Source organism: Ascaphus truei, chromosome 3, assembly GCF_040206685.1.
Source record: "Ascaphus truei isolate aAscTru1 chromosome 3, aAscTru1.hap1, whole genome shotgun sequence".
Lineage (NCBI taxonomy): Eukaryota > Metazoa > Chordata > Amphibia > Anura > Ascaphidae > Ascaphus > Ascaphus truei.
In genome coordinates, this window is record NC_134485.1 from 258,131,719 (window position 1) to 258,157,945 (window position 26,227).

Consider the following 26,227-nt stretch of genomic DNA (forward strand, 5'->3'; position numbering starts at 1 on the left):
TTGAACTGACAACTAGGAAGTTGAAGGTATCTGCTTTAAGGGAAGCTATGGGGAGGAGATTATGGGGAGGAGATTATGGGGAACAGTAGAACTCAAAAGTATTCTGTGACCATAGACTGACTTCGGTTTATTTGTTTGTTTGTTTTTGGGGGGGGGGGGTAACCCCAAAAATTCCTGGTACTTACTGTATATATAGATAAAATATGTATATCTGGCATATTCTAAAAAATAAATTATGAATTAACCTCTTAGGATCCACAGTGACCATGAAGGATGCCCCATTGAGAAAGCCCCCTAGGGGCATTCAGGGGTGAAAACCCTTTGTGTACTTTAGCGGTTATAGTGCTATGATATACAATTAGTAAGTAGTTAGGTGCATTAATCCCTTGACTACCTTAGCGGCCATGAAGGCATGCAAAATATATTTCTATTTTGAAAAGGCACTAGAAAATGTTAAAGGGGCATCCTTGACTAGCCAAATAAAAAAAGTTGGAATATATAGAATATGGGCATCAGATCATTTTTACAGAAGCAGGCCACTTTCAATGTAAATAGGCTTCAATAAAGGGAAGTGCAGCATCAAACCGAGGAGAAAAACAAGAGCACACACAATAGTGAAGCACAGTTTTCACTCAGGGGTTAAATCCATGAAGCTATAGTAAGAAATACTCACATGTTCCTTAAAATAAAATGGCAAAATCCATACTGATCAGTGGTGGATTTCCCATTAGATCCAGGCCTAGAGCAGCAAAAATTTCCGCTACCATATACTTTTGCCGCACTCTCGGGCTTGATGGGAAGTCACTTAACTGCTCACCTTCTTCTTCTGAATCTCAGCATCAAATTTCACCGCAGGCATCACCAACGTGACATCACACGCCATCTCGTTACCATAGCTATGCGACATCGCAGCGTCAAATGACATCATGACGTCGCATTATCATGGTAACACGACACTGTGTGATGTCTCATTGGTGACGTATGCGGCATCATTTGACGTTGCGGTTAAGAAGGAGGAGGAGGGTGGTAGCAACAGCTAAGTGCCCTGGGGCGTTGGATTTTAATATTTGCCGCTGATACTGTGGAAACATCAACAGGAATATTTCTGACAGGTATTGTAGTATTAAGCCGACTAAGGGACAACAGAAAGAAAATACAATAGGGCAGACGATAGGTGCAAAAATAATTTAATCGTAAAATCAATACAATCTGATAGAATCTGCTCTCACATGCTGACCATTCTTTTAAGCATTCAAACTACAGACTGTAGGAGATTGCAGCGGATACATATCACATCTTACCACCTCCGCACTGCTACACACACACACACGTCTCGGCAGTCCATGTGTTTGCTGTTATCCCGAATGTGCAGGTGATCCCAGTGTAAGACCCGGGGAGTCACACCGCCATCGGCGTGCTCCCCACTCACCAGCACCGCCACGGGTCCTCCCACTCCGCTCCCGTCAGCCTCCCTCCATGCCGCCCGACCGCCGCGCTAAAGTGCGTGCGCACGCATGCGCCATCTAAATAGTGCCGGTTCATGGCACGCACCCGGCCACACACTCAGAGGCATGGCCACACGCACGGGAGCGCGCTCCGGCCTCCTAACCCTGCCTCCTAGTCCTCATTGGTACTCCTTGCACCTGCACTATATCTATTGCAGCGCCGGTCAGCCACAAACCTCCACGCTGCAGTTCTACTATTGGATGCCTTCTCCTACTTATGTTCAACTGTGCCACTGGCACTTTGGCTGAGCATAGAACCTGTTGCTGTTCTCATCACTCTCTGCCTCCCTAGTCATGTTTTGTCTTGTCTTTCAGTCCTGACCCTGTGTACCGAACCGGCTTCCTCCTCGACTACTTCGAACCTCTGGCACCCGACCTTGGCTTATGGCAATACGACCACTCTGCTCTCTCCGCACCTGATCTTGGCTTACGGTAATACGACTACGTCCCTCTCTCTAACCCCGGACTTGGCTAACAGTACCTTCTACTACCCGTACCTATTCTGCCCCGGCCCGGATATCCAGACTACTCTACACTCAAGACGAGCCCTCGTGGCTGTGAGTGGCGTAATATCCATTCCCACCTCAGCACCGTGGTCCCGCCTAGTTTGTGGTGAGCACAGAGTGACATTATGCTCAGCCCCACAAACATGGACTCCGCTGAGGTGGAGCGAACCTTGACCTCGCATACCAATCTCTTCGCCAGGCTTGAAACTTATCTTGAGCAAAATGATAGGTGATGGATCTGCTTCAGCAGAGTCTTCACACCCTTACTGTCCAAGCCCGGGCTTCCACGCCAGAATTCTCGCCAACGGTCTCAGCTCCTTCGGCGACAGTCTTCACATCCTCTCTGTCTATGGTGGAACCCCGAATTCAGACCCCCATCCGCTACGCTGGGGACCCCCTAGGATGTAGGGGCTTCCTTAACCAGTGCTTTATTCAATTTGAACTCTCACTGTCTCGTTTTGGCTCCTAAAGGTCCAGGGTCGCTTATATCATTGCTCTCCTCACAGACGATAGTATACAGGTAGACAAATAATCCATTTATCGGTGCAGCAGAGAACAGTTCACAGATAGGTTACAGTATGTCATCAACAATCTTCTTAATACCCCTTTTATTTTGAGCAATTCATATTGATCCTGGGAGTATAATGATGTATACTTGTGTATGTTGCTCAAATATTATGAGTGTAGACAGTATTCGTTGATATTGAGTGCCTGTAGCTCATAATATAGTAGTCACCTTCCATTGTAGGCTTTAATCATAAAGTGGGATTTTTGGAGTACTGGGGGGGCACAACAACCCAAAGGTAATGTGCACCCTTTTCACCACCACACTTAGATATAACTACTTAGAGCATGGCGGCTATACAATTCTATCTAATACAATGAAACTCCAGAGGTAACTCACTGTTAGTTGAGGTAGAGGCTGAGCAGAGCATGCATCCAATGTTGGTTTAAATAGAAGCTCATCTGGGCGTGCATTCAGCTTGATAGTAGATAGCAGGGAAAAATAGCCTCATGCGAGGGATAAGCCGGAGCACAGCAAGCAGGGTATAGCGCAAACGGAAGCGGCACACCAATAGTAAAAAATCAGATTTATTTTAAGTGACTGTGAGAGACATCCACAAAAATAGAACAGACTAACTCACTCTGACGCGTTTCGGGCAAAGCCCTTTCTCAAAGAGTACTAACGACGATACATCAGCTTAAATGGGCTCCATGTGAATGGATATTCCAGGCAAAAGTTGACACATTGTGTGCTCATTTGCTTGTCATTTCCCAGAATCCCTTGCTTCAGTGGGAGCACTGTATGCAAGGTAATAATGGTTGAAAGGCAGGGTTGCAGACCTGTCTAAGACATGTGAATGTGCTCCCAAGTGATATTCTTTATTGGCTATACTGTATGCTAACGGTGGAGGTTTTCTGTCGCCTTTTTCACCCACCTTAATTTAAAATGTATGGTAAACCTGCCCAGCCTAGAAATATTTCAAAGCAAGTGTAAACCAACCTCACACTGATGATACCCAACAAGGTTGAAACATGTCTGTGAGTGGTTTATACTTGCTTTGCTAGTCCTATTCTGTGTTTAAAAGCTGTGTGAACGGCGATACATTAGCTTGAATGGGCTCCATGTGAATGGATATTCCAGTCAAAAGGTATTCATTATTGGCTATATGCTAACGGTGGAGGTTTTCTGTCGCCTTTTTCACCCACCATAACTTAAAATGTATGGTATATATACACACATACACTCACTTTTAACTCCTGTCTCTGAAATGAACATCTGCTGTACTGCAAAAAATAGCAAACCCAACTGTTTGATTACAATTAACATAACATTTATCTTCTGTGCCTCTCATTTGTTAATTAACTAGTGTATTGGAGTGTTTAATTGTCATCAGTTTACTTCTTAGACCTATATATTTAGAGACAGATTGGGGAAGCAGCATTTAGTGAAGCAGCATTTCAGGGGGTATAGCTGCATACAGGTCAAGTGTCCCATCTTTCAAATGGTACATTTGTAAGTGGCATGCAATATGGAGTTATACAGAAGTACTGTAGAACTATAAGAGGATGACAGCACGCATTTCACTTGGATTTTGACATTTCATGTACTGTAGGCTACATTTTCTGTTCTAAGCCCTTGAAACCTCCTCTTCATCACTTTTTAGAAGACTACTGTTGTAGCTTTGTAGCTCTTATACCTATAATGTTACCTTCTGCAATTCTCTTCATTACTGTAACTTCACTTAAACCTCCTACTCTTTCCCAGTTAAATACCTCTTCCTATGTGACTTCAGGCTATGTGATCATACTGTACATTCCAATGAATTGGTAACTGTGAGATCAGATCATAAATAGCATCCAAAATTAAAATTCCTATTAATGTTTCACACAAATACAAGAGTCAGAATATATTAACCACTGTTGTAAAGATAATTTTGGATACAATATAATTTACACCCACTGTAGCAGCCTTTATATTTTTTACTTGGGTGATTTTTTTACCTAAGTGACCTAAAACTTGTTATGTGCACTTTTCAAGCGATTTTGCATGTGTAGCTATTCACAAAGCTTTCATAACATGGCAAAATCCCTTGAAAACAGCTTTTTAAGGAGCATTAGAACTCTTGCTATAACAAGCCGTCTGGTAGCTCAAAAATTTCCCAAACACATTTTTTGTAATCAAATGCTATTCACAATGCTCCGATATGCAAATCGCGGCTTAACCACGCACATTTTGTTCTTGCTACCTAAAGTATGGTGAGATGGTAATTGTGATGTGCATGTGACAGAGCTTATTATATTTTTACTAAATAGGATTTAATCAGGGGGACTCCGGAGCTTTAATCTTCGGAAATGGAAATGATTCAATTCGAGGTAATAAAAATTAAATTATAGCCTAGCTTCATTACCTTAGTGGCTCACCGGTAATGTAATGAAGGGGTTAAAAACCACTTTGCTTTGTTGGTGGTAGAGGGGGTGGTTGAAGGGGGTAGTTGCCCTGGGTGGGCAGTTAGGTATTGACGTTCTCCTACTACTACTACAAATGGGGAATGCAGCTATAATACCTACTAACAACATTCACATCAAATTGATCTACTACTGTACAGTAGTTTACATTTGTTTATTTCCATATTTCAATACTGTAATGTGCCATAATGTTAGACTATGTATTTTCTTTCTTAGCCTTTTTTGTGTGCATCTTAATTAAATGCTTACAGCTTACTGTCAGAAATATCCTTTGGGACCATCTCATGCCAGACAACATACACCCACACAACTATCATGAAGAAAAGATATTCATTGTTACTTTACAGGGCCTTGTTGGTAACATCTATCTCCTGTCTCCTGTCTGGATCTGTTTACTTTTATGCTTGAGAGTGAAATAAATACACATGCAAGCTTAAATTATTAAAAAGGGTGTCTCGATTTCAAGCACACACCAGTTCAGTCATCATAAACACTTGGCCTATTTATTTTTACAATTGGACTCCTGTAAGCATTTCTTAAATGTAGATAATAGATACACTTTTGAGTTTATAAACACTTGTGTGTGTTTTATGTTCACAGCAACAGCTGTCTGAAAAGTGACAATAAAAAAGACATTTGTTTTATCACTAACCTTTTTGTAAAACAATGCAGAAAAAATGTATCCACGAAGCAAAGAACAAAACAGTGGCTGCTTTTAGTCATGTTAACTACTAAACTACATGATACTTTAATATATTCTGAATCAAAAGGTATCATAAAGGTGAAACCTCACCTACTTGGGCAGCAAAAATCTATTTTATAAAAAATGTAACAGTCTACTTGTATTCCCTAAACAAATCTAACCAAGAAGCATATGACTTCTTCAATATTTTTTAAATAAAGCAGCAATTCTGTCTTGATTTTTTACAATAGATTTTTGTACATAATTGGAATCAGGGGGGTCCTCATGTGCTAAATCCGCTATTTTCAGCGATGGGAACCCCTTATTTCCTGATGTAATTACCATGGTAATGGTAGAAATCCTGGGATTCCAGCGGTGCACAGCTGAGTGGAATAGGAGACCAGCAAGGTGTGGGTTAAAAATATATTTATTAACAAGCCATGGTATGGGGGACACACTCTGACGCGTTTCGGACTAACATAGTCCTTAATCATAGAGCTGACTCGCGCCGTTCATCTCCCCAGTCTTAAGGAGTAAGCCCCGCCCACCTGCGTCATCGCGCCGCGTGAATTTGGCGCGAAAATCGCCGAGATGCACCCTCATTAGTTGGTGCTCATACCCAATGGAGAGCAAGATGCCGTGGGTGTGTTTCAAGCAGGGAATGACGTGCATGCGCAGCAACCGCACGTACAACCCCTCCTGCAACACCAGCCGCGACGTTGCTAGGGCAACCCTAAACAATAACAATGAAGTTCCCGTCTCGATCTTGTATGGGAATATGTACATAGCCATATGAACTAAGGAATCTTACACATTATTAAACATTATACAGCGAATCTTGGAACTGCAACGGAAGGTCATAGAGTCAGATAAAGGGCAATGTGTTGTCATTATTTAACCATATACTCATTTTCATTAACAATAACAATTAATTTGGCATAAACTATAAACCATTTGTCCTTTATCTATTCTATGTGGAAACATATATATATATTCATGTCTGTGAATATTCGTATATTGCACTCTATGGGGAGACTGATATTAACCCCATATGACTTGTTAAGTAAATAACCGGAGATATATTTTTGCATGGTAAATGGGCAGAGAAAGCAGGCTATGCATAAAAACTGGGATATGTATGACATATAGAGAACCTTGATATAGAATAAATGGCCCTCCAAGGGAATTGGTGTCTATATTGAATGTTGATTTGGTTCATTAAGCATGTAATCCCTCTATTTCATAGAGACCATGTTCTCAATTTGAGATCTTTGTGCATAAGGCAGATCAAATTTACACAGGTCGCTGCATGCATCAAGAGTGAAAATGCATATTTTCTTAGCTGTTTTTAGTTAAGGAAGTGTTTCAACTCCCAGTCCTGATTCATGCCCCTGGGTGCCAAAGTCCCAAGGGCATAAATCCAGAACATTTCCCTACGGTTCAGGGAAGCCTCCCTGTGTCCCCCTCTAGGATGTATAAAGATATTCTCAATGGCGCTATATGTGAGCGTTTTAATAGATCCTGATGGGCATGTATTAAAATGGCGCGCTACAGGGAAATGTTCGTCTCGATTTTTTATACTACGAATATGCTCTGTAATTCTCACCTTCAATGCTCTAATAGTCCTACCTATGTAGCCACTGCCGCACGCACATTTCAACAGATAAATTACGAAGTTGGTATTACATGTCATAAATGACTCAATCCTATAGATATGACTGGTATGGATATCCTTCAGAGATTTAAGAGGTTCCGCATATCTGCAAAGATTGCATTGGCCACATTTAAAGAATCCTTTTGGTAGGCATGTGGTGTTTTTATTCCTAGAACTAAACAAACTAGGGGATACATAGTTCCCGATGGTCTTAGCTTTTTTAAAAACCATTCTCGGTTTTTGTGTAGTATAGGGGTCTAATTCTGAGTCTAATTTTAAGACACCCCAATGTTTTTGTAGAATGTACCGTATCTGCTCTGATTGTTTGGAGAAAGTAGTTATGAAGAGTGGGCCCTGTTTAGTATCATTGTTGTAAGAAGATTTTTTGGGGTTTCTCTTTTTTATCAGGTACTCCCGATCCGCTTGTAAGGCATATTCATAGGCACTCTCCAGGTCCCTCTCTCCATAACCACGATCTCTGAACCTTTGCTTAAGTTCATCAGCCTGCGCCATAAAGGACTCATCTGTAGAGCATAACCTCCTTAATCTTAAAAATTGCCCTTTGGGTATGGCCTTTATGAGTGGTCTCGGGTGGGCGCTGTTCGATCTGAGCAGGGAGTTTTTGGAATTCGTTTTTCTATAGATGCTGGTCTGAATTTGTTGTCCAACATCTATGTACAAATGAAGATCTAAATAATCAATCTGTGAGTCACTGCATGAATGTGTGAATTTCAAATTGTATGTGTTTGCCTCAAGATATTCAAAGAAATCGTGTAAGGTGTCAGTGTCCCCATTCCAAATAAATAATAAGTCGTCAATGAAGCGACGATAAAAAATAATATTATCTCTGAAAGGGTTAGTGTCACCAAAAATGTGAGTAGACTCCCAATACCCCATAAAAAGATTTGCGTATGAAGGTGCAAATGACGTGCCCATGGCTGTGCCTTGTGACTGTAAGTAAAATTGTGCATCAAACATACACTGGCGACACACTTTATTCGAGCTCGGCTAGTCCCACGAATTCGGGTATACCCGGGTGTATTGAGGTTTGTGACTGTTTTCTGCCTGAGTGCATTGAGGTATTTTCCAGGCAGGGATTGAAGCATTTTATTCCCGCTGGCTGCAATACTGCACAGTATATATATATATACTGCATTACAATTCATGAATTTATGCCATCTGGTAGACACGCGAAGCATTGCAGCCTATTAAATCCTAATCATTATCATTTAACAGATCAGCCGCCCGTCAGCCAGGCATGAACCCAGGCTGGGAAGGCAAACGCAACGGGGCTTGTCAGAGGTGAGGAGCGGCGCATTCCAGGTATCTGCCAGGTAGATACTGGGTATTTGCTCGAATAAAGTGTGTCGGTGCAGTAAAGTAATTGTGTTGTAACAAAAACATCACCGAGTCTAACAAAAAAGTGTTTTCTGCCAAATTAAGATTAGAGTGATTGAGAAAGTGACTAATTGCTCTCGTGCCCAAAGTGTGATCAATAATTGTGTACAAAGAAGTTACATCAAGCGTGACCCAAGTGTAACCATTAAGCCATTTGATTCTTTGAATATCTTGAAGCAAATCCGCAGAGTCCCTTAAGTAAGCGGGTAATGTTTTCACCAATGTTTGTAGGAAATAGTCAACGTACCTAGATAGACCATCTCCCAAAGATCCAATACTAGATATAATAGGTCATATAATAACAATATAATAACAATAATAATAGCAAAAAGTAATAACAAAACTACATAGAGAGAGTAAGAGAAATCAATAGACATTTGTATTGAAGAGCCATTAAGGGCCCAAATTTCCATTTACGACATGAGAGTTACTGTACTGCAAAAACATTGTAATCTAAACAAGCAGGAGGTGGACTTGATGCATTTTACCACTTACTAGAAAATATACAGTATATACTGCTTCTTTTGGTAACTATTTAAATATCATTCAAAAATGTATGGGAAATTTGAGAATTATTTGTGTTATTTTACTTTCTATGCACAAAATCCAAAGTTATAGAAGTTATATAAACTATGGGCCTCATGCAGTAAGCAGCGATAAGCCACTTATCGCTAGCTTCTCGCCAAAACTGCCAACTGTGATTCAGTTAGCCCCAATAAGCTGGCGATAAGAGAAAAAAATTGCCGTTTTTCGACGCTCATTGCCAGTTTTTCCAACTCGCTGAATTCTAGTAGCCCAGACCAGCTTATTGTGGCTGATCGCGCTCTAGAATGGCAAATTTCTCTCCCAAACGTCCCGTCACAAAAAGTTGGCAAGAAGGTGGAGAGAAGCTGCCGATGAGCGGCGAGACGGCACTTGGAAAAAAAATCTAATAATAACGCTAAGATAATGAAAGGGTTAACCCCTCCCGCTACCACCCTAAACACTCATCCTTGGGGCTACTAGTAAGATGTAATTTTTAGTGGTGTTTTCAATAGTTTATTTCAGGTGGGGTGCTTGCTTTTTAATAGTGGCCTCTTTTTGGTAGTTAGATTTTGGGGGGGACCTGTGGGGAAGAACTGGGGGACCATCCATGGGGACGACCCGGGGACCCGGGGACCCCCAGACACCCACGGGAACCACCTGTGGACCCCATTGGGGCTCACAGACACCCGCGGGTACCACCTGGAGGCCCACGGTGCCTAGCGGGGACCACCCGGAGGCCCCCAGACACCCGTGAGCACCCCCAGGGTGCACTGTGGGCCTGCAGAAACCCATCGGGATCACTGGGGACCCCGTTTGCCTGAGGTATTAATCGTGTGTGGCAAATAATAAATAATGGTTTTATGGGGGGGGCACAGGTGGTGGGTGGTATATTGGTACTTACTAAATATTTTTTAATTTAAATTGTATTACTAGTATAGATGAGCAGGGGATCTCCAGAGCAGAATTGCATTGGTTTCAGGTCCGGGGGCCCCTGCTTCCCGAGATACAGGCCCTGTTATATCCCCGCCATGTAAATGTCCCACATCACGTGATCGGGACATTTCCATGCATAGGAGATACCGGCAGCCCACAACGGGGCCTGTATCTCGGGAAGTAGGGGGTACCCGGATCAGGAGACCCCCTGCTACAATAAACAGCTATAAAATGTAAAAAAAAAAAAAAATTCTGGCAATTTTTTTTTGCAGAGAGAGGCGGATCTAACGGCAAATACAAAAAAAAGAAAGTGAAAAGTGCGCAATTATAACAGACTCCCACGTGAAAACGTTCTAATTAAGACACAATTGGGGTGATAAGACCTTATAGGGTGAATCACTGGAGTGCGTCTGCAGCCGTCGTAAAGGGGTTGCTCAACACCCCTGTGGCTGGAGAGAGGAAACAAAAACAAGGCGCACAAGGCACATAGCGAAGTAAAGTAAAATGTATTATTCTAATAAATGGTTAAAGGTTCTGCGTACATAAAAATGGTAAACAACAAGCATTGGGTTAGTGGGGTTACCACACGCTGAGTCCACTGGATCGTTTCATGGCACAGTACTTCAGTGGAGACAGTTGGAGCAGCAAGAGCACATCAGATTTTTTTTAAAATAAGGTTCCGTTAATCATGTATGTACATGTAGTACATGAGGGACATACTCCAACCAGCAATGAATCTGCAATATTTAATTATGAAAGCTTGTTCTGAAACTTGGGATTTATTGCTTTTTTGTACCCTTTTTACAGGATGTTCCTGTTAAGTATTAAATTAATAGTATAACGTTACACATCAGAACATCTGGGGGAGGACACAAAGCGCAAAACTTCCTCTCCAGGGTGGGAATTATCACATGGAATCAGATAATGATGTAGGCAGCATATATAGGAAGGAAAAAAAGAGAATATAGTGCAACACAGATTTAATTAACAAATAATACTAGGGCAAGGAGCTCCAATACACTCACATGCTCCAGAATAAAATTAGGCAGTGTAACCACTCTGTGTTCAGTAGAAACGCAGCTCTGCTTGGCTCTATTCAGCTTCAATCGTCCTTTACTTCCACACTCGGGTGGCGTCTGACGTCACGGACAAGTTCCTCCAATCATCCACTGGCAAGGGAAGGATCGTCTGGCTCCGTAGTTGTCAGTATCAGCGCGAGTTGTACAGGCAGGGAGACGCAGAGAAACACAGCTGACGGCACGATGGAGAGTCTGCAGAAAGTCCGTACTGCTTCACAGGTCAAAGCACACAGGTGACCCTACGCGTTTCATCCGGTTGCCCGGACTTCTTCAGGGGTGTAAGGATATGGCGCAATGAGTCTATGTTAAAAAGTCCCCATAGTAGGAGGGGAATAATGACATCACGACGCTTACTAAGTCTGATAGGCTCAATATATCAATTCAATATTATTTATTTATTTATTTATAAAATATTTTACCAGGAAGTAATACATTGAGAGTTACCTCTCATTTTCAAGTATGTCAAGTATAAGCAGCATATCAAAAGCAATATGAATATTAATAAATATATTATGGAACACCTAAAAGTGATAAGCTCTAAAAAGGATTATTTTTTGTGTATCAATCTTTTTTATTGGCATTGACATTTACATGAATGAGTACATACTTTTCAATAACATAAAATTGTTTAAGTACGACTTTATTGAGTGCATGCTAGCCAACATTGTTTTTTAATATTAGGGGTTAAGGGAGTGGAGGAGGGGGAGGGGTGGAGGGGGACTGCGAGTGGAGGAGGGTAGACAGACAGAGGTGGGTGGGGGGAGGGAGGGTTGGAGAGAGGGAAAGGGAGCGGGGGCGCGGGGGGTGGGGAAATCCCCCTTGACTCGTCTACGTCTCCCACCTTTGGGATCTGGGTTATTCCCTTAACTATGGTTTGCGCTTTATGTTTTTATCTAAAGCCCTGGGGGCCTATCCATGGGTCCCATGTGTTCCAGAACTGTGTAATTTTTTTGTGCAGCATAGCTGTTAATTTTTCCATAGACATTACTTCGTCCACCCGCCTTATGACTGTGTTTCTTGCAGGGGCTTTGACCTGCTTCCAGGCTGCTGCTATTGAGCACCTGGCTGCAGTCAAGATTGCAGAGACCAGTCTACTCATGGGTGGGGGTAGGTCGTCAAAGGGTTTACTCAGCACCAGGGACAGTGGATCTAGGGGGAGAGGAATTCCCGTTGTCTCATAGCAGCGTTTGGATCCTAACCCAGAACCTCTGAATCTCTGGACATGTCCACCAAATATGGGCCATGTCTCCCTTTTGACCACATCCTCTCCAGCACAGGTCTGGGGTGCCAGGGAAGATCTGGCTCAGTCTAGCTGGGGTCAGGTACCATTGGAATAGAATTTTGTAGATATTCTCCTTTGTTACTGTGCAGATTGAGGTTTTTGCTGCCATCTTCCAGATATCCTCCTACTCCTCATTGTCAATTTGTATATTTAAGTCCGCAGATGCATATAGTGGAGGGTCGGGGATTCTGATGCTGACTCTATCCCCCTATATATCTCAGAGATTAGGCCTCTTTGATACCTACCTTTACTGCATAGTGTTTCGAATCTGGTGGGTGGGGGAAATTTGGAGTTCTGCGAGAGCGAGAGCAAAATATGTCTAATTTGTAGGTATTTGAATAGGTGGAGGTGTTGAGCTTGGTATTTGTCCCGTACCTCTTTAAATGTTAGAATCTCTCCATTTTTCAGTAAGTCTGCAACCAGCCTTATTCCAAGCCCCTGAAATTGGGCAAATTGCTTTTTGGAGCACCCGGGTGGGAAGTTCGGGTTCCCAAAGATTGGGGTGATTTGTGAGGGGGTGTTTAGCAAGCCATACTTCCCTTTGCTTTTCAGCCACGAGTCCCACGTGCATCTCATTACTCCTAGATCAAACCTCCTTGATCCTCCTTCTTTTCCTCCTTGGGACCACAGAAGTAGCTGAAGTGGTAGCGGGGCTGCGTAATGTGTTTCTATCTCGAGCTAGCGGGCCGCTGCCGGGTCGCAATTCCAAACTACGGCTTGCTTTAGCTGGGCTGCGAGGTAGTACCTGACCACATCGGGAACCCCCAGACCTCCTCTTAGTTTGGCTGATAACATTACCGATCTGGGGACCCTCGGTCTCTTGTCATTCCAGATAAATTGGAACATTTGGGCCTGTACATTTTTCATGGCTGTTAGTGGGACGACTACGGGGAGTGTTTGGAAATAGTACAACAGCCGAGGTAGGATGTTCATTTTGAGGGAGACTATTCTCCCGAACCATGATATTTGATGTTTTTTCCACGACTAAGTCTTTTTTAATTTGATCAAATAGTGGGGGGTAGTTGTGTTGATAGAGGGATCCATGGGAGCTCGAGATTCTTATACCTAGGTATTTGATGTATGTGGTGCTCCACTTGTATTTATAATTGGACTGCAAAAGCTTCCATGTTGTGTTTGGGAGGGATATGTTAAGTGCTTCTGACTTGTCTATATTTATTTTATAGTCAGAGACTGTTCCAAATTGGTGGAGTACCTTTTGTAGGTTCGGGAGGGAGATGTGGGGGTCAGCGAGGGTCAGGATCACATCGTCCACAAATAGGGAAATTTTGTATTCCTTTGTGGAGATCGAAATCCCCTTGATGCCCTTTTGTTGTCTAATTTTGGCTGCCAATGGTTCAATTGTTAGGGCAAATAGGATTGGGGATAGCGGGCAGCCCTGTCTGGTCCCATTTCTAATTGTAATTGGGTGCGATAGTCCTCCTGAAATTTTTACATATGCTGTGGGGTTTTGGTAGAGGGCTCTAACACCCTCTAAATAGGGACCACTAAAACCAAACTTCAGCATTGTTTGGTCTAGGAAGGACCATCTGATCCTGTCGAACGCTTTTTCCGCGTCGAGGCTCAGGATCATTGCATTGGTTCCTGTGAGATGCACGTGGTCGATGATATCCACTATTTTGCGTGTATTGTCGGAGGCCTGTCTTCCTGACACAAAACCTATTTGATCTGTATTAATGAGTCTGGGGAGAATTGGGTTGAGCCTGTTTGCTAGTATCTTGCTCTAAATTTTGAGATCTGAGTTAAGTAGGGATATTGGCCTGTAGTTGCCACAAAGGAGCGGGTCTCGACCCTCCTTGTGGATAATGGCTACATTTGCTGCAGTGATGGTAGCGGGGATTGGCTCTCCTTGTAAGAAAGAGTTCAACATGTCAAGCAAGTAAGGGGACAGGGTCAGCATGAATGTCTTATAGTAAGTGTTAGAAAATCCGTCCGGGCCCGGAGTTTTTGCCAGTTTGAGGGAGCTAATGGCTTCGGTTAGTTCTTCTAGGGTAATGTCTTTATTTAGTTTATCTAGTTCGGCCTGTGAAAGGGAGGGGAGGGAGCACTCCTCCAGGTATTTTGAGATTGTGTCTAAGGGGGTCGGATTTTGGCCTAGAGGATGTAGGTTATACAGTTGAGAGTAGTAGTCAGCAAATTCTTGTGCTATTTCTTTTTCGTCATATGTGATTTTCCCTGATTTTGTGCGGATTTTGGATATTTGTGACTTTACCCGTATGTCTCTAAGTTTCGAGGCTAAAAGCTTATCGGTTTTGTTTCCTTTATCAAAGAATTTTTGTTTTGTCCATCTTAGGGCCCTTTCTACTTCCTCTAATTGTGTTTGTTTGAGAGCTGCTCGCGTTTGGTTTAATTGCTTTAGTATTTTTTTGGATGCTGTTGTTTTGTGTTGCTGCTCTAGGTGTTTGATTTTATCTGTTAGTTCAGTTTGGAGTTTAGCTTTTAGTTTTTTCTTATAGGCCGATATCAAGATTAATTCTCCTCTAATTGAGGCCTTGTGTGCCTCCCAAAGCATAGCCGGGGCCGAGACCGTACCTGCGTTTATCTGGAAAAAGGAGGAGAGTTTGCGTCTTATATTTGTCTCTGTCTCTGGGCAGTTGAGTAGGGAATCATTCAACTTCCATTTGTAGGGATTGTTTTTGACAAAGGGTAGGGTGAGGGTGAGTTCCACTGGTGCGTGGTCAGACCAGGTAATTGGGCCGATATTGGAGTGGGAGGAAGCCTGGAGTATGTTGTTGGTACCCAGAAAATAGTCTAACCTCGAGTAGGACTGATGAGGGGCGGAGAAGAAGGTGTAATCCCTTTGACCCTGGTGCTGAGCTCTCCACACATCGACCAGGGAGAATTCTTCTATTATTTCCCTGAATTTTTTTGTTTTTTTTTGTGATTGGATCATGTAAGATGTGCCTTGAGTTGCATTGGGTAGGTCTTTTGGAGTTTTCGTTTTATCTTGTGTGTGTGAGGCGACCATGTTAAAGTCTCCTCCTTTAATTAAGGAAGAGAGTGCCTGCTGTTCCAGGGAGTCCAGTACTTTTTTGAGGAACTGGGTTTGATTTTCATTGGGGGCGTATATGTTCACCAATGTTATGGGAGAACCTGCTAGAGTACCCCGGAGCACCAGGAATCTTCCCTCTGGGTCTGATTGAGTGTGAGTTAGGGCGAAGGGGACATTGTTCCTTATTAGGATAGCTACTCCTTTCTTTTTACTCGGGGAGGATGTGTAGAAAGCCTGTGGGAACAGGCTCTTGAATGTATTTGGGGAAACTGGTGAGTTAAAGTGTGTTTCTTGCAGGAAAACAATGTCCCCTTTTGTTTTTTTGAGTTCCTGGAGCGCTAGTTTTCTTTTTTTATTTGAGTTTAGTCCCTTTACGTTAAGCGTGATTAATTTTATGTCTGTCATTTTGTGTCGTGCTTGTTTTTCGGAGCTCTGAGCTCCGAGGCCCTCTGTGAGGGCTACTAGTCCTGTGAGCCTTAGGTGAGTTTGTGTCTAAAAAGGATTATTAATAATAACATACATGATATATTAATATAATAAAAATGCATTAGTAAATTACACAATAAAAATCATGAAATATATCATAAAAATCCCAGAATATCGAGATGAAGAATCTGAATGGAAACAAGAAAAATAATCAGTGCATACAAATCAATTGAATTAAAACATTTTAGGGTAAAAATAGACCATCATTAAAAATATAATTTTTATTTATAAAAACACAATACATTTAGAAAACTCAAATGAGGATGTAAATAAATGTATATATACATTTACATGGACACTTGTAAACAGACATCAGTGTAAAAAGGAGGCTAAATCTATATCAATGTTGAGGCCCCAAGGTTTCAGTGTACGCAATTTGTGTATCCAGAATGTCTCCTTTTGAGAGACCTCCTGTATACGATTGCCTCCTCTCCAATTCATAGTGACCAAATCAATGCCTAGATAACTCAGACCCTCCGAACTTGAGCCATGGAACTGTTTGAAATGCAAAGGAACACTGTGATTTTCCAATCCATTCACAATGTTCCTTATATGCTCCAGAACCCTAACCCGGAGGGGTCTGATAATGCGGCCCACATATTGTAGACCGCAAGGGCATTGTAATAAATAAATAACAGAGGTACTTTTGCAATTAATAAATTTACCAATTTTAAATACTTCTTTAGTCACTTGAGATGAAAAGCAATCTGTCTTGCTAATACAAAATTTGCAGGCTTTACAGCCTGTACACTTGAAAAAACCTTTAGGTTTTTGACCCAACCAAGTGTCATTAGTTGGTAAGGGCCTCAACAAACTGGGAGCAATTCTATCTTTAATATTACGTGCTTTAGTATATATAACTTGAGCACGATCTGGTAGAAAATTCTTCATATACTTGTCACTTTTGTGAGGCAAAAAACGAGTAAGGGAAATTGATACTGTAGAAGCCTATTATTAAAGTCACACTCACGTAAAGCGATGAAACCTAATTTTGTCCCTTTCATCACTCAATTCAATAGCGAACATTTTAAAATCAATAAAATTTTATATAAGCATTGGCATATTTTAAAAAGTGACCAGTATCTGAAGGATTTTCTACCAGATCGTGCTCAAGTTATATATACTAAAGCACGTAATATTAAAGATAGAATTGCTCCCAAATTTGTTGAGGCCTTACCAACTAATGACACTTGGTTGGGTCAAAAACCTAAAGGTTTTTCAAGTGATATTATGATATATTTCATGATTTTTATTGTGTAATTTACTAATGCATTTTTATTATATAAATATATCATGTATGTTATTATTAACAATCCTTTTTAGAGCGTATCACTTTTAGATGTTCCATAATATATTTATTAATATTCATATTGTTTTTGATATGCTGCTTATACTTGACATACTTGAAAACGAGAGGTAACTCTCAATGTATTACTTCCTGGTAAAATATTTTATAAATAAATAAATGATAAATATTGTATTGATATATTGAACCTATCCTCTTCTTTTGGCCTTCAACAGTGGACTGCAGCCAGCACCCACAAGGATGGCCACTAATAAGACCTGGTTTTCACTAAAAACTTCTCTGTCTCCGATTTCTCAATTTCCCCTTTTCCTCTCTCTGACCATCACATCATCTCATTCTCTCTATCTCGCTTCTCCCCTTCTCCACCTCCATCTACCCCCCGTTTCTGCAGAAACCTGCGCTCTATTCACTTGCCTGACTTTCAGTCCACTTTACGCTCCTCCCTCTCCTCTCTGCTCTGCTACAAACCCTGACAACGTGGTCAGGAACTACAACTCTGCCTTGTCCTCCTCTCTTGATCTACATGCCCCGCTTTCTCTCTGCCGCCCTCGCCCTTCTAACCCTAGACCCTGGCTAAATTCCCACACGCGCATGCTGCGTTTCTCCACTCGTTCCTCTGAACGCCTCTGGAGGAAGTCTCACTCTCGCAGACTTCCTTCACTACAAATTTATGCTATCCTGTTTCAACTCTGCCATCTCGCAAGCTAAACAAGCCTACTTTTCTGCACTAATCAACATGCACAAGTCTAACCCACGCCGACTGTTCTCTGTCATTGATACTCTACTCAAACCACCCTCAGCTGCCTCTCCTTCCTCCATCTCCGCTCAGGACTTTGCTGACTATTTTAAGGAAAAGGTGGAATCCATACGGCAGAACATCCCCTCTGTTTCTTCCTCCCATCCTACACCTCTTCCTAACTCTCCTCCTGCCTTCCTTGACTCTTTTTCCACTGTCTCAGAGGAGGATGTGTCGCTGTTGATCGCCTCTTCTCCCTCTACCACTTGCCCTCTCGACCCCATTCCCTCCCATCTTCTAAAACCTCTTGCTCCTACTATAATCCTTATGCTCACACACATTTTTAACTCCTCCCTCTGCTCTGGAACCTTTCCATCCTCCTTCAAACATGCAACAGTGATACCATTACTCAAAAACAGCAAGCTTGACCCTACCTGTCTTTCTAACTATCGACCTGTCTCCCTCCTGCCTTTTGCCTCTAAACTCCTTGAACATCTTGTATTCTCTCGCTTGCTCCATTTTCTCAACACCTATTCTCTCCTAGACCCTCTACAATCTGGCTTCCGCACTGCTCACTCCACGGAAACAGCCCTCACTAAAATAACTGACGACCTCCATGCTGCCAAAGACAGAGGTCATTACACTCTGCTCATATTACTCGACCTCTCTGCAGCATTTGACACCGTGGACCACCCTCTTCTCCTTCACATTCTCCATACTCTTGGTATTCGGAATAAAGCTCTATCCTGGATCTCATCCTACCTCTCCCATCGTACTTTCAGTGTATCTTCTGCTAGCACCTCCTCCTCCTCTATTGATCTCTCTGTGGGGATACCCCAGCGCTCTGTCCTGGGACCTCTTCTCTTTTCTCTGTACACATTCTCGCTAGGTGACCTAATAACATCTTTCGGGTTTAAATATCACCTCTATGCTGACGACACACAAATACACTTTTCAATACCCGACCTTTCACCTGCTGTACAAACCAAAGTATCTGAATGTCTCTCTGCTATATCATCCTGGATGGCCCTCTGTCACCTTAAACTCAACATGGCTAAACAGAGCTCCTCATACTTCCTCCCAAACCTGGCCCTACTACCTCCTTCCACATTACTGTTGGAACTACGATCATTCACCCAGTAGCCCAAGCACGCTGCCTAGGGGTCACACTCGACTCCTCTTTCACATTCGCCCCTCACATTCAAAACATTTCTAAAATTTGTCGCTTTTTCCTCTGCAATATAACAAAGATACTGTCACGGTAGCTTGTGACAGGTTGTAATTTACACCAAAACTATATATAAATATATATATACCTGAGTTTGAACTGGGACGAGACTTAGATATGATAAAATATAATTTATTCCTTGATAAAGGTGAACACAACAGATTATACAATAACAGCAAAATATAGACACTTACTTAAAGATTATGGCAAGAAAGCCATCAGGATTACAGACTGGCCACTTCTCCCATATTTCAGTTGACATCACAGCAAAACAGGCAGGACACATGCATGGCATTTCTTCTCAACAATCAAGATGGTATAGCACAACAGGCCTGATGACATGCAGGCATGAAGATCATTTGCATGAAGAACAATGAAGAACCATGAAGCACTTTGCATGAACAACATGGATAAAAGGGTGGCTCTGACATTATATATCATTTTAACCCTTGCATCCCAGTTTACGGCGCCATGTCGTCTAGTAAAATCCCCTTTGAAGCTGACTTTGGGCTTCCAGGGTCCAGTGTGAAAAGTTACACTTACTCTGGTTAATTCCTTTTGTCCGTTGGGCCAAGCATAAGCAATTAGCCACTTAGCCTTTGATGACCAGGCTTGTAAATTCTAGCCTTTCCTGCTCATCACAACAGGGGTTCCTCAGAACTCAACCAAAATGTCATATTTACTGCAAATCATTGCCTAACTTCCGTTCCGTAATACACACAGTCAGGTGAGATATATTAATACAGTCCGTCACACCTGACGCTCGCAGAGAGACCAAACATTACAGTGTAATATGAAAATTAATAGAGATATTAATATCTGGCATTTAGCAGCAGTTACATATACAGTGTTTAGACTTCCAAAGATATGCTAAATCCAACGAATACAAATATGTAATTCTTATCATTTTCAGCCCAGGTCATCTCATAGTATTCTTATATTTAATAAGGTTACTCCTTTTGATTCCCTTCTTGGGTAGCTCCACCCCTGCCCCCATCAATAAAAACTTTTGAAGTAGGCGTGTAGCTTCTCGCATAACCAACTAGGTAATTACCTGTTGATCCTTCCTGGGTCTTGCATAGCAATAAGGTAATCACTCTCTGTTGATATACACTTCCAGTGAGGAAACTTGCATATCAAAATGTGAATAGACCCATTTGGTCCTGGTACGCATTACAAAGGCAGTCAGAGGTTATTAGCATTTGGCCTGTCTTTGTAAGACTGCAGAAAGGCATTTTATCAAAAATATATGTCCCCCTTATGACAAAGTTATATTTTTAATACGTGGGTACTTGGGGGGTTCCCCTTATGACCCAGTGGGTGTGTTATGCAGACACTAATCCCGCAACAATACATTTACACAGGGGAATAAGCATTTTCATGTTATTTAACAAGGGTTAAGTCACAGTTCTGGGCCTCAGCCCAGTTAACCCCTTGTCCCCTTGGCGAGGTTGGAGGGGGCTCTTGGGGGGTAACCCCGTTAATCCCGGGCCAAACCCTCACTATCGTCACAGATACGCCCTTTCCTCTGTTGCTCGACTGCTAAAACTCTGACTCAGGCCCTCATTCTCGCCCGTCTTGATTACTGTAACCTCCTGCTGTCCGGCCTTCCTGCCTCTCATCTGTCTCCCCTTCAATCTATCCTAAATGCTGCTGCCAGAATCACTCTACGCTTTCCTAGATCTGTCTCAGCATCTCCCCTCATGAAATCGCTCTCCTGGCTTCCGATCAAATCCCGCATCTCACACTTCATTCTTCTCCTCACTTTTAAAGCTTTACACTCTTCTGCCCCTCCTTACATCTCAGCCCTAATTTCTCGGTATGCACCATCCCGACTCTTGCGTTCTGCTCAAGGATGTCTTCTTTCTACCCCCTTTGTATCTAAAGCCCTCTCCTGTCTTAAACCTTTTTCACTGACTGCCCCACACCTCTGGAATGCCTTTCCCCTCAGTACCTGACTAGCACCCTCTCTATCCACCTTTAAGACCCACCTTAAGACACACTTGCTTAAAGAAGCATATGAATAGCACTGTAGATATTCTGAACACATGATACATAAAGCTTGGCCCACTGCAGACGCACTTACCAGAACTCCCTCCTACTGTCTCTGTATGTTCTCCCTACCCACCAATTAGACTCCTCTTCCTTAATGTTACTTTTATGTCTAAAGCACTTATTCCCATGATCTGTTATTTATATTATCTGTTATTTATTTGATTACCACATGTATTACTACTGTGAAGCGCTATGACATTAATGGCGCTATATAAATAAAGACATACAATACAATCAGACTTAGTAAGCGCCGTGATGTCATTATTCCCCTCCTACTATGGGGACTATTTAACATAGACTCATTGCGCCATATCCTTACACCCCTGAAGAAATTCGGGCAACCGGATGAAACGCGTAGGGTTACCTGTGTGCTTTGACCTGTGAAGCAGTACGGACTTTCTGCAGACTCTCCATCGTGCCGTCAGCTGTGTTTCTCTGCGTCTCCCTGCCTGTACAACTCGCGCTGATACTGACAACTACGGAGCCAGACGATCCTTCCCTTGCCAGCGGATGATTGGAGGAACTGGTCCATGACGCCAGACGCCGCCCGAGTGTGGAAGTAAAGGACGATTGAAGCTGATTTGAGCCAAGCAGAGCTGCGTTTCTACTGAACCCAGAGTGGTTACACTGCCTTATTTTATTCTGGAGCATATGAGTGTATTGGAGCTCCTTGCCCTAGTATTATTTGTTAATTAAATCTGTGTTGCACTATATTCTCTTTTTTTCCTTCCTATATATGCTGCCTACATCATTATCTGATTCCATGTGATAATTACCACCCCGAAGAGGAAGTTTTGTGCTTTGTGTCCTCCCCCAGATGTTACCTTGAGAGATTGAGAAATCTCTCACACCAGCTGCATCTCCTCTTGGTGATATTTATTTCTATTTACTATTTATTTATATATTTTTTAAGGTTTGCGCTTACTTTCATTGCAACACATTAGAACATAAATTAAAAATGAAAGACAACAACATGTAATTATAGGAACAACAGCAACACAATATACAGTTGGCAGAGTATAAGGTTCTGTTGCCTAGCAATATTTTTGTTTATAAAACATGATCATAATAAAAAATGCATTATAAGCAATACCCTGCAATATTTGTTAAAGCATCTGTAGCTTCTGAGAGTGGAGGCAAACCCCCATTTACATAAGAATGAAAAAAATACTACTACTACAAGTTTTAATTATAAAAGTCAACAAGTTCAACCAACTTTAAACACCTTTGTTTTTGAGTTAATTAAAAAATCCAGTGTAAAGTCTGATAGAAAGCATCTATACTCCTTCTTAAGATTCCATTATTCTATTTGGAGAGAACAAAACATAATAACGATGCATTCATCATTCCGGAACTTTCTTCTTTACAGTTATATTTAAAGCAGCAATACTGGCTAAAATTGAAATTAAGGCTTGTACAGTATTTATACTTATATTTTGAGGTACCGATACACTTACTGGTTATGTAAACATGGCATCTGCAGCTGTCCAATAGGTCGACGCATTGTCATCTGTTGCAGCTACCTATTGGCCAGCAGTTTGAAGACCATTTAAAATACCCTAAAGTGAAGGGGAACACTAGCACCTAAATCTGTAAGTATCTTGAGAACTGGTAGAGGGTCAATGCAGCTGAAAATATTGCTATTCATCTCATTAATAAAACAAAACAAGCAGCCTAGATCGTTATTTGAAAAATAAATAAATAGGCAGTAACTGTAACAGGTCATAATCCTATCACTTCATGAAAAAAACTAACCATTGGTTTTATATTGTCAAAAAATCTCAGTGTTTGATACAATAACAGGACGAAAACAATGGTTAAGAGTATTTAAGCTTTTTAAACATCACAGAGTTCTTTATGTACATGAAGGAGAACTTGATAGTATTGTAGCAGGGGCACGCCTTCTACCAGCGAAAGCTGTTGACTTTAGACAGTGAGGGGTTATCACCTGCCCAGTAAAGGCAGGTGATTAACTAGCACAACTGAAGCCTGTCAGAAAGGCCTTTAAAAAAAACAAGACAGCTAGAACACATGGCCTGCTACTGAGAAGAGAAAGCTGAGGCTGAGTACAGATCTCAGGTATGGGTCCCTGACAAGGAAAAGGGAAACCCACTTTGTATATATGTAAATAGACTTTCATGTGCTAGACTATCTTTTCCACTGCTGTATGTTGCTGGTGCCGTGTTATGGCTGAATAAAAGCCTTTACTTGTTCCACCAACTCCAAAATTTCCTGGATCGGGGTACCAGCAGCAGACAACAGAATCAATAGTCTTCAAAAGCTCTGGAGAAGGATTCAAGAAAACCTCAAGACGGCAACTACCAGACAAAAGGGCAGGTGGATCGTCACCGAAGAAAGATCCAAGAGTTTAAACCAGGAGACAAGGTGTGGTTGTCATCTAAAAACATCAAACTCAAGGTTCCTACACTGAAACTGGCACCTAGATTTATAGGGCCATTTGCTATTACAGAGAAAGTCAACCAGGTCGCTTACTGGCTGCGTGTCCCACCATCTATGAGGATACCCTCTGTGTTTCACGTCTCTATCCTGAAGCCCGTTATCCTGAATCCCCACTCTTCAGACTCATCCTCGCCTCCTCCTCCTCTCCACATACAAGGCCAACAGGCGTACGAGGTACAGGCTATCCTTGATTCCAGGTCCTCCAGAGGATCAACCCAGAACCTGGTGCACTGGAAGGGTTTCGGACCCGAAGAAAGGTCTTGGATTCCCCACCACCGTCTCCATGCTCCCAGACTCCTACGACTCTTCATCCAGAGATATCCTCACAAGCCTTCCTGGAGTCACCCAGAGGTCGCTCCTGAGGGGCATACTGTAAGGATCCGTCATTTGTGCCCTCCTCTCAGCCTACTCGCGGACCAGCGAATGCCAGCGTTACTTCTAGGAGCGTGCGCGAACCGCACTCGGCACTAAGTGCTGTTCCCATTGGACCCGCCTTCAGGCTTCACTCGCGCGGTCGCGTCATTGTCCTGCGGTGTGGCACCCGCACACATGCGAAGAGTCTCCTCCGTTCCTCTATCTAAACGGATACACCTGTGCTGCCTCTCTCAGCCAACCACAACCAGGCATACTCCTGAGTATGCTCAGACTGCCCTCTGGCACATTGGCTGAGCATAACCTTGTTAATATGCGCTGTGTTCACTGCAGTCTTGCCCCCTTTCTGAGCCTTACCGGTCTTGTCATGTGTTGCCTGACCTTGCTTGATTTTGGATTCTGCACTTCTCCGCTCCTGACCCGGCTTACCAACGATGATCTGTACCTCTCCGATCCTGACCCCGGCTTACCCACGACGATCCGCACCTCTCCAATCCCGACCTTGGCTAAAAGTACCTGCAAAGATCCGTACCTCACCAATCCAGACCTTGGCAAGTATCACTGACCATCCAGACCTCTCCTACACCGACACCATTACCTGACCTATCTACACTCCAGACTCAACCACGCGGCTGTGGGTTGGCGTTTATCAAAACCCCACCTCGGCCTTGCGGTCAAACCTTGTTTGTGGTGAGCACATCGTTACACTCAGTAAAAGGACATAGATGTATGCTAGTTGTAGTCAATTATGCCACCCGATATCTGGAAACATTTCCCCTGAGAACCTCTATGGCCAATAATTTAGCTAATAAGCTGGTAGAATTAGGTTTCCCAAAGTGATATTGATTTACTAATGGACCTACTTCATGTCCAAGCAAATGCAGGATGTCTTGAAGCTGTTGTACATGAAGTTAGTAAGAACTTTGGTTTACCATCCACAAACCGATGGGTTTGTGGAGAGGTTCGACAAAACTTTGATGTCCATGCTTAACAAGTTTGTTACTTCAGAAACAAAGAGATTGGTACGAACTGCTTCCCTTCCTAGTTTTTTGCAATGTGGGAAGTATCCCAATCCTCGAAAGGGTTCTCCCCGTTTGAATTATTATATGGTTGGAAACATCAGGGAATCTTAGATCTGTTTATGGAGTCTTGGGAGGAACAGCCATTCCCTTCTAAAAATACACTCCAATATGTAATTGATCTCAAAGAACGACTAGAGTTAGTGGGTCACTTCACAAGGGAAACTTTCAGCAGTCACAGCATGCCCAGGAAAGGTATTACAACCGAAATGCAGCCTATGAGTTTTTCAATCCAGTGATAGGGTGATACTGTTATTTCCCAGTAGTGAAAGTACGTTGTTTGCAAAGTGACACAGGTCGGCTGAGGTTCTAAATCGTACAAGGGGCATGGATAATGAGATTGCTCAGACAGTGTCCAAGAAGAGTAAGCAGATTTATCATGTGAATTTCTCACAACATCATAACTGAGTCTGTGGTAAAAGTAAGCTATCGCCCACACAGGTTACCTGTGAGCAGGAAAGAGACATTTTATAATTAGGCATTATAGAAGACTCCCACCAAAAGTGACTTGTGCAGTTCCATTGTGATAGTACCCAGTGCAGATTGGAAAATACGGTTCTGTGTGGACCTACAGAAGGTCAAAGCGGTTTCACAGTTTGATGTGTACCCAGTGCCCAGAGTGGAGGAGTTGCTTGACTTATTAGGAGAGGCAGGCTAATAACCACTCTGGATCTGACAAAGGGGTATTGGCAAATTCCTTTGGAAAGAGAATTCAGACAAAAAAAAACATGTTTTCCACTTCCCAGGGTCTATATCAGTTTGTAAATATGATGTTTGGGCTGGACAGAGCTCCAGCAACTTTTCAGAGATTAATGGATAAGGTGTTGCGTCCCCATATGAGCAATGCAGTAGCATAACTGGACGCTATAGTTATATTCAGCAAACACTGGAGAGACCATACAAAACTACTTAAGGCGGTACTCATATCATTAAGGGAGCCAGGCCACACGACAACCCTAAA